Here is a 10,491-nt window from a genome sequence, read left to right on the forward strand (position 1 = left end):
GGCTGTACAAGCAATGATCACACGCACGGCACAGCGGACACACCAGGAACCGCGGTGTTGGCCGTCGAATGGCGCTAGCTGCGCAGCATTTGTGCACCGCCGCCGTCAGTGTCAGCCAGTTTGCCGTGGCATACGGAGCTCCATCGCAGTCTTTAACACTGGTAGCATGCCGCGACAGCGTGGACGTGAACCGTATGTGCAGTTGACGGACTTTGAGCGAGGGCGTATAGTGGGCATGCGGGAGGCCGGGTGGACGTACCGCCGAATTGCTCAACACGTGGGGCATGAGGTCTCCACAGTACATCGATGTTGTCGCCAGTGGTCGGCGGAAGGTGCACGTGCCCGTCGACCTGGGACCGGACCGCAGCGACGCACGGATGCACGCCAAGACCGTAGGATCCTACGCAGTGCCGTAGGGGACCGCACCGCCACTTCCCAGCAAATTAGGGACACTGTTGCTCCTGGGGTATCGGCGAGGACCATTCGCAACCGTCTCCATGAAGCTGGGCTACGGTCCCGCACACCGTTAGGCCGTCTTCCGCTCACGCCCCAACATCGTGCAGCCCGCCTCCAGTGGTGTCGCGACAGGCGTGAATGGAGGGACGAATGGAGACGTGTCGTCTTCAGCGATGAGAGTCGCTTCTGCCTTGGTGCCAATGATGGTCGTATGCTTTACTAGACCCGAGGTACCAAGCTTGATGCGTTACTCGTTTTTTTACACGGCGAGTTTCCCCAGTAGGCCTATAAACCATGAAACAGACAAAAAGCTACTTCCCGCTGTCTTCTCTTCTTTGGATTTTCACTTCAGAAACTGAAACATCCATTACAAAAACAGATTACATCACTCACAAATCTGGATTCAGTCACTGCAATTCATACCCATTTTACCGTAAAAAATACTGACTATGACGAACGATGTAATTTTGAACATTCAAAAGTTTTCAAATGTGCAGGTTACTGACGTTAGAATAGTTACTACGCAATTTTTGATCACGAAAAAGTTACGATGATTGCAACTTAAATACCGAAGCCATTTGCTATGAGAATACGCCGTTACCACAAATAATCCACATAGATGCATTGAAAGAAACTTTACTGGGTAACATAATGCATCAGAATACTATAGGCACAAAGGATGAAATTTCTGTAGATTTACCATACACTTTTCTTGAGCATTCTAAGATTACTAACGGAAGTTACTTACTGTCCATTATCTGGAATATAAACTATCCTTTCTCCTCTGCAAGCGTCTGCTTTTGCAGCAAGTATTGTCAATTTTTTTCCGTGATTGAAAAGCTTTAACGCACACAAATCACAAAACCCGCCATTAAACACCAACACCCACAAGGCATTAGCATGTCACGTTCAAAGAATATCCGCGTTCCGAAAACTACCAGCGATATTGGCTAGCGTGAGAGACGACGTCATGTATTGATGTGACGTCATGATTCCTCGGGGCCCGCGAGACGCTTCTCTACCTTCTTGTACACACAACATCTCCGCAATCTTGATACAACTACTGGTCCAGTAAGCTGATAACTTACTACTAGGAACTTCAGGATTGTTCATCTTTGAGTCTCTTGAGGCTTTTACTGCTGATGTTTCATTAGTGACATTTTATTATAAGAAATCGAGCCGAGGCTGATGTTTTTGCAATAATTCTTCAATACTTGCGCTGTTGCCTTGAAGCAACGTACCTACTGCAAGTACGCAAAATACAACAAATCAGTATGCCATCTGTCACATGGAACATGGCTGCCTGTATTAGGTGACCATTCATGTACACAATGAGAAATGCATTCATTAAGACTAACCTCCTTGTACTAAATATAAGTTACTACAGGTACTGTGGCTACACTTCTTCCAGATATGCTTTGGCTGACGCACCTGGCTGAGGGCATACTGAAATTCTGTCAAACATGTATTTAACGTGTCTTATACTATAAGAATATCCTAACTTATGTGCTATAAACAAACACTAGCAAATTGAGGATTCCTCGAAAAGATACAGTTTATTGCCATTAGATGTCCGATAATGATTTATCGGCATTTTTCACAGGACATACGACAAGGTTACATTGAGTAGTGGCTGAAGACCTTTAATGGTGATTACAACAATTCTGGTTGGTGTCCTGCCATGGGCAAAAATTTTCTTATTCATCTTCATGTTTCTAGAGGTTCTGGGACTGGTCTTTGTTAGTAATTTACAAGTTAAGCATGGAACAAGTAAATGCAACTCAAAATTCAAAACACATTGATTAACTGTCAAACTGTTACTCATTCTCAGAACAAAAAACATAAAAAACACCGACACATGTTAGGAGGAATTAAAAGGTGATGTTTTCTCACTGTCAGCCACATATAAAGTACAAAAGAAAATTTACAAGCTATTTGTTTTAGGAGACTTCTTTTCTACTCAAGAATGTCTTCAAATAAAGGCGAAATATATTCTGGTGCAGGTGGTATAGGCAAATTCCCACTTGTGCTTTAGCTACTTTCAGGAGCAATGGGAGATGTTTGGTTTCCTGGCAGTGAACCATAATTTTTTCCACAAATTAGAACATACTTCACACATACAGCACATCCCTTAGCAGTGGGCATGCTTCTCCTTAAGCACTTTTTGTAATATGTACCAGTATGTAAGTAATGGGTACCGGTATGTAGTTGATAAGTTCTCATTTTCAGAGAAAGAAAACACAGTAATAGCTCTAATTTTATGCACAGTTTAGCCCACTTCACACAACCAGCACATTTGCTTAGCAGTAGCTGACCTCACCAACCTCGCTGTGGCTCAGTCTACTTAAATGGAAAAGAAAGAAAAGAGGAAGCACATGTTTCTAATATGTATCAGATTTGGATGTATGTCCTAATCTCAATCCCTCCTCTGTACATATTCGCCTCCCCCCTTTCTTTGTCCATTTCCTTCTCCTACCCCTTGTCTCTGTCCATCACATCCACCCCCTCCCTCTTGCCCTATCTCAGTACATCACTTCCTCACCCCTTTCTCTGTCCGTCCTCTCCTACCCGTACCTATTCTTTCACCATCTCCTCCTGCCCCTCTCTCTGTCTGTCTCCCTCTTAACATTTTCTATGTCCATTTCTTCCCACCCCTATATCCATCTCCTCTCCCCTCTCTGGCCAAGAGCCTTGTTTATTGTTATTGCAAATTCAGATTCTGTAGTAGTAATCAAATCATAAACCAGGGGCGGGCAGGAATTCTGCACGTGTGCGGTGCACATGCACGTGTGCAGTTAACAGGTGTTCTGCGTGCACACAGGGGCAAGCTGGCCACTCGCTTCTCACCCCTTCCCACCATACCGCCTCTCCGCTTCTTCCTCTGTAATGCGTTTTGTTTCCTGGCCTGTTTTATTAAATGAAGGAATAAGGTTAGTAGGAGTGCTTGACAGAAATCATGGTTTGAAAGAGTACCTATTACCTATGATATGTTTTATTTAATTATCACAGGTGGAGTTTTAATGTGTTTAATGTCTGGAACAAAATTTCTACATACAGACAAACGCAAACAGTTACGTAAGTTTTCATTACTGTTGTTTGCTCTTAACCAAGACTTATTAATTTTCATAACAGAAAAAAAGCTCTCACAAAAGTATGTCAAGCCCAACATTGACTATCTTCATGGCTTCACAATGGAGACGAGGAAACTCTTGCTGTGGAAAGTCGTGATAAAAATCTATTACACATCTTGCCAAAAGGAACTTGTCTCTCAGACGAGAATTACACTGTAGATCTATTAATTCCATTTGAACACTGAGATGAATATCATCTACAGAAACCAGATTCTCTCGAGAACTATTCAAAACCTTGGGATAAGTAAGATATATCCCAAAATCACTTGAGAAATTCCTCTTTTATTGCACTAAGAACGGCAACATACTGAAATTTATTATAATGGCGTTCAATATTAAACTTCCGCTCACCAGCGACAATACTGTCACATATTATACATTTCCAGTTTTCACGTTTTTCCACAAAGAACAAATGATTCTCCCATTCCTTTTTAAAAGATAGCAAATCTCCAATTCTCCGTTTCCTTGATTCACTCTGCATTTTCCAGTTATTGAAATACAACGTTCACTACGTAGTGGTCGCTTCGCTTCAACGTCCGCAGCTTAACCTGGTACTACACTGCCGCAACCTGCAGGCTGTCGGCACTGTCCCATTCGACGATTGCACGCGAGCAGCACACATGCAGCACTGTGTGCTCATGAGCCGCGTGCAGCGTTTGCCCGCCCCTGTCATAAACCAATCATCCATAAATACAATTTTTCTGTTTGCTAATAATATTTCTTTTCTGTATACTATGAATGGAAATGAAATGAAGTCCCATGCTTCTTTACAGAGCGTAGGGGAACGATGCGGGAAACCCGCATCGCCTTACTAGGCAAGGTCCTAATGGAGGTGGTTTGCCGTTGCCTTCCTCCGACCGTAATGGGGATGAATGATGATGATGAAGACGCCACAACAACACCCAGTCATCTCGAGGCAGGAAAAATCCGTGACCCCGCCGGGAATCGAACCCGGGACCCCGTGCTCGGGAAGTGAGAACGCTACCGCGAGACCACGAGGGGCGGACCTGTATACTATATACCTACAAATTAAGAATTATGTAGTCTATATGTATCTAAACGTTTATTACAGTAACATGTAAACCTCAGAATTAGAATTCTACGTTTTGTCAAAATTTTAAAGGTATCAGTCAAGAACTTTCAGAGATTAACGATTCTGAACAAACCAACATTTACATTTTTATAATGTTTCCCCATCTTATTACATATATAACCAGATGACATTCCAGTAGGTATATAAAACACTTTAGGTTTTGATAACCTAAATAAATTGGAGGATATTAACAAGACTTTCATGAATTAATTTTACCTGCATAGTAACATAGCACCAATGTCTATACACTGACTGGCAGTTCACTCAAATGAACTTGCAAATTTATATAGTACTTGTCTCGTAAACACAATGCCACAAAATTGCAGAATTATCTACATATTATATACATGACTTTATAATACTATATCATCATATTTTTCAATATATAGTGTGCCTCATATCAATATGAGATTCACAATTATACATTTGTTGTACATTCCTACTAAAAGTAACCTGTCCTCCTTTCTCTTTCTCTGTACATCCATAGCACAATAGCTGTTACTAAAACTCAAAGCATACAATAACATATATAAAACAAGGGGAGAACATGTAATATTCAAGTTTTGCTATTATTGCAAATTGTAGACATGTGATGGCGACCCAGAATCAAGTGACTAGACCAGTTCGACCATGAGAACATGCACAGTATGCTATGCTCACTCCATAGATATACACTATCAGAACAAAAATTAGTACACCTGGAAAGACATCGTCGATTTTGCCTCACTATCGGCATATGCCACCTGGAGGGCAGTAAATTTTCTGATAATGGTTTCAACATCAACTGCCAACAGATAGCTTAGAGGCATAGCTACCAAAACACCATCATGTCTATCCTTTAATAGTGAATGCTCACAGCCAGAAGGCCCAGTACGAGACAAACATGTGAAGCAAGCAGGCAACCAGGCCATGGAAAGACACTCATCTTTCCTCCAGTCAAGTGAGCGAGTTTGAAAGGAGTCAAACTGTGGCCTTCTAAGTGGTGGGATGGTCCTTTCAGAGAACAACCACAAAAGTTGGATGTGCTGCGTCAGTTGCGCAACGATGGTGGCGTCAGTGGTGATGTGAACATTCTCACATCTATAGATCAGCTTCTGGATATCCACACAGCACAAATGCCTGCCAGGATCGTCATATTGCAAGGGCAGCCGTTGCAAATCGCACAGTTGCCCCAGTAGAGGTAAGAGGACTTGTGAGATCAGATGCGTCAACACAAACTGTTGTGAACCAAATATTTACAGTGGGACTATGGGCATGCACACCTCAAACTCGACTTCCACTCATGTCATAGCATTGTCGTACATGGCATGACTGAATGTCATCAGAGGATCGCTTGGAAGTTGGAATGTCATGCCATGGTCTTCTGTGATAAAAGCAGATTATGTTGCATGCAAGTGATGGTTGTTCATGCATATAATGTAGACCTGGTGAGTGCTATCTTATAAGAGTGCACTCATGCAAGATGCACTGGCCCCACTCCAGCCTTAGGGCCTGGGGTGCAATAAGCTATAATTCTCGTTCACCACTCAGTACATGCAGAATGTTGTTAGAACTTTTCCTCTACCATTCTTACAAGGAAGGTGATGTTTTGCTCCAACATGATAATGCTCGCCTGCACACTGCCTGTGAACCCAATGTGCTCTGCAAGATATGCAACAACTTTCCTGGTCAGCACGATCTCCAGACTTGTCTTCAGTTGATCATTTGTCTGATGATGGGACGAGAAGTGATTCTTTTTTGTTGTTAACCAACAACTCTTACAGAACTACATGAACGGTTTGAGCAGGCATAGCATAACGTACCCCAGGATAGTATTCAACATCTGCATGATTGATTGAATGTAGATGAAGATGAAATGGGAGATAAGATACTGCGTGAAGAGTTTGACAGAGCACTGAAAGACCTGAGTCGAAACAAGGCCCCGGGAGTAGACAACATTCCATTAGAACTACTGATGGCCTTGGGAGAGCCAGTCATGACAAAACTCTACCATCTGGTGAGCAAGATGTATGAGACAGGCGAAATACCCACAGACTTCAAGAAGAATATAATAATCCCAATACCAAAGAAAGCAGGTGTTGACAGGTGTGAAAATTACCGAACTATCAGTTTAATAAGTCACAGCTGCAAAATACTAACGCGAATTCTTTACAGACGAATCGAAAAACTGGTAGAAGCGGACCTCGGGGAAGATCAGTTTGGATTTCGTAGAAATGTTGGAACACGTGAGGCAATACTAACCTTACGACTTATCTTAGAAGAAAGATTAAGAAAAGGCAAACCTACATTTCTAGCATTTGTAGACTTAGAGAAAGCTTTTGACAACGTTAACTGGAATACTCTCTTTCAAATTCTGAAGGTGGCAGGGGTAAAATACAGGGAGCGAAAGGCTATTTACAATTTGTACAGAAACCAGATGGCAGTTATAAGAGTCGAGGGGCATGAAAGGGAAGCAGGGGTTGGGAAAGGAGTGAGACAGGGTTGTAGCCTCTCCCCGATGTTATTCAATCTGTATATTGAGCAAGCAGTAAAGGAAACAAAAGAAAAATTCGGTGTAGGTATTAAAATTCATGGAGAAGAAGTAAAAACTTTGAGGTTCGCCGATGACATTGTAATTCTGTCAGAGACAGCAAAGGACTTGGAAGAGCAGTTGAACGGAATGGACAGTGTCTTGAAAGGAGGATATAAGATGAACATCAACAAAAGCAAAACGAGGATAATGGAATGTAGTCAAATTAAATCGGGTGATGCTGAGGGGATTAGATTAGGAAATGAGACACTTAAAGTAGTAAAGGAGTTTTGCTATTTAGGGAGTAAAATAACTGATGATGGTCGAAGTAGAGAGGATATAAAATTTAGACTGGCAATGGCAAGGAAATCATTTCTGAAGAAGAGAAATTTGTTAACATCGAGTATAGATTTAAGTGTCAGGAAGTCGTTTCTGAAAGTATTTGTATGGAATGTAGCCATGTATGGAAGTGAAACATGGACGATAACCAGTTTGGACAAGAAGAGAATAGAAGCTTTCGAAATGTGGTGCTACAGAAGAATGCTGAAGATAAGGTGGGTAGATCACGTAACTAATGAGGAGGTATTGAATAGGATTGGGGAGAAGAGAAGTTTGTGGCACAACTTGACTAGAAGAAGGGATCAGTTGGTAGGACATGTTTTGAGGCATCAAGGGATCACAAATTTAGCATTGGAGGGCAGCGTGGAGGGTAAAAATCGTAGAGGGAGACCAAGAGATCAATACACTAAGCAGATTCAGAAGGATGTAGGTTGCAGTAGGTACTGGGAGATGAAGAAGCTTGCACAGGATAGAGTAGCATGGAGAGCTGCATCAAACCAGTCTCAGGACTGAAGACCACAACAACAACAACTTCACAATATTGCGTCAGGACACTGATATGCCAACAGCTCTCAATGACCTGTTTCTTTTCCTTTAAATCTCTCACTCCAGGCCACCAGTGTTACTCTCAAGGGGCAAGAGAGGCTCTCATAGTCTACACAATCTAAAAATTTCATATTTTTTGCATGGCTCCAAGTTTCACCTTTTTACTGACCATACACCCTCGGTTTCCTTGTTTAATCCTCTCACTTGCTAGCCTGACAAGGCAGTACACCACCTACAACACTGGGCACTGTTCTTGTCTTGCTACAGTTACAAAATCCATTTTTGACCTAATCTAAACATGCCAAGTCCAAACACGCCAATGCGGACACCTTGTTCTCCCATCCTATGGGTCCTGATCCCATCTTTGATTGGGAAGAATTGCTTTGCTTTCATATTGATACTGAAATGCAGGCCATTGTTGAGGGCTTTCCAACTAATGAGCTTGTGCAGAGCAGTTGCTGTTGTCGCTGACCTGTTCTCCAATGGGTGGTGTGGTTTATTAAACAGGCTGGCCAGATAAAACCCAGAGTTGGACTTTGGACCCCTTATGCAACTACTTTCCCTTATGGTATCATCTCTCTGCTTTGGATGTTGTTTTGCTGTTGTCCATTGAAAACACCTCTCTCAGAATAGTCATTCCTGCCACGTTACGGCCATTGTTCTACGCCTTCTCCAATAGGGCAATTTCATGCACCAAACTGTTGAGATAAGACGCATATTTTTTGGCCACGGATTGATGGCGAAATTTTCTGTTTTGTCACGGCTTGTGAGCACTGTGCCCAACAATAGGAAGCTCGCACGGCATCTCTGTCCCCCTGAACTACTCCATCCATGCCAGCCCTGGGAATGCATTTTCCTGGTTTCCATACATTCTCCAGTGTGTGTCAATGTCAGCCGAGGTCACAATTTGTATGCTTTTGAAGGTTTTTCTATTGAGGGGGTTGCCTTGTGCCTTCATTTCTGATAATGGACCACAGGCAATTTCTCACACCTTTCAATTGCTTTGTTCCCGTCTTGGCATTCGTCATGTTATGGCTCCGCCTTTCCATCCTCAATCAAATGGCAATATGTAACAATTAATGCGTATGTTCAATTTTCGAATGAAAAAGTCTGTTATGGATTCTTCACCAGACAATGCTCTTCTCTATTTTCTGAGCATCTATTACTTCACACCTATGTGGGAGTGGAGTCTAGCTGTGTTGTTCCATACCCAGCAGCCACACACACTCTTCCACCTTCTGTGGTCTGCGCCACACCTGCCGCGATCAAGTTCGTCTGGTCGCTTCATGCTGTGATCGCCAGTGTGGGCACCACAATTTGGTTGCCAGCCAAAGCAAGTGGATACCGGCCACTGCTGGCGCTGGCACTAGTGGTGCGCTACTTTGATCAGTTGCACCTTCGGTCACTGCCCTAAATTACCGATTCATTGGTATGGCACACGCTGCCACACCCTGCCTCAAACGCCTGATGTGGGGGTGTCCCTGTCCAACTGGTTGCCTCCTCCATGTGCGGCGACCTGGGGTTCCAGCTTACCGGCACAGGGCACCAACACATCTTTGGCCTCAGGTCCACTGCCACAGCCTGTTGTTCCGATTGGGTTGCCTCCACCGGCCCCTTGCCATCATTACTGCTGGGTCCAGCCCTGTTTCCTTCACACTGGGACCACTGGTGATGACAGAGATGGTGATAGCACCCTCCCTCCCAGTGCTGTCGTTAGACATAGCGCGGGCCACTCGCCCTCAGGTTTACCGCATCTCCGCACCCCTGTGCTTTGTTGCCACCGCAGCACATTGGCCCACCACTGCTGTTGGTACTGGCTGCCGTTGCTCCTGATCCAATGGATGTCTCTCTCGTCAAGCTACCAGTTTGTCCCTCATGTCCTGGGCACCCTCTTCGGACGAGGGACAGGTGTGCTGTATCCTGCTACTAGTACGTGTGAGTGCGTCAAGTGTAGTGTTACCGTGCATGTGAACTGAAATCGGCCAAATGTATCAGTGCAGTCTGGCCACTAGAGATTGCCTGTACGAAGCACTCACACAGTGCTGCGCGACTTGCACCTATGTACGTGCGGAGCAGTGCTGACTCGGTCTCACTATTTTCTTTTAGTCTCTACTGCTCACACGAGTTGTTTGTGTCTTGTTAATGTTGCACCTTAAGTATGACCCTTTTGTCTCGTAACATGTAGTCACGAGAGTCTTATTTTCATTATTATTCAGAGGTTTATGAATAAAGCTCTATTTGTGTTACTTAGATTGGTTTTGTGTATTGCTTTGTTTCTACACACCCTTAATAATCACTTTTGCCCAAAAAAAAAAAAAAACTGTGGCAAATTTTATATACTGGTCTATATAGGATTGTAAGAATACCCCAAAATGGAAATTATCCTCTGCTTATCATAAATGATAAAATAAAGGGAT

The sequence above is a fragment of the Schistocerca nitens genome, chromosome 8 (genome assembly GCF_023898315.1).
Source record: "Schistocerca nitens isolate TAMUIC-IGC-003100 chromosome 8, iqSchNite1.1, whole genome shotgun sequence".
In the NCBI taxonomy this organism is placed as follows: Eukaryota; Metazoa; Arthropoda; class Insecta; order Orthoptera; family Acrididae; genus Schistocerca; species Schistocerca nitens.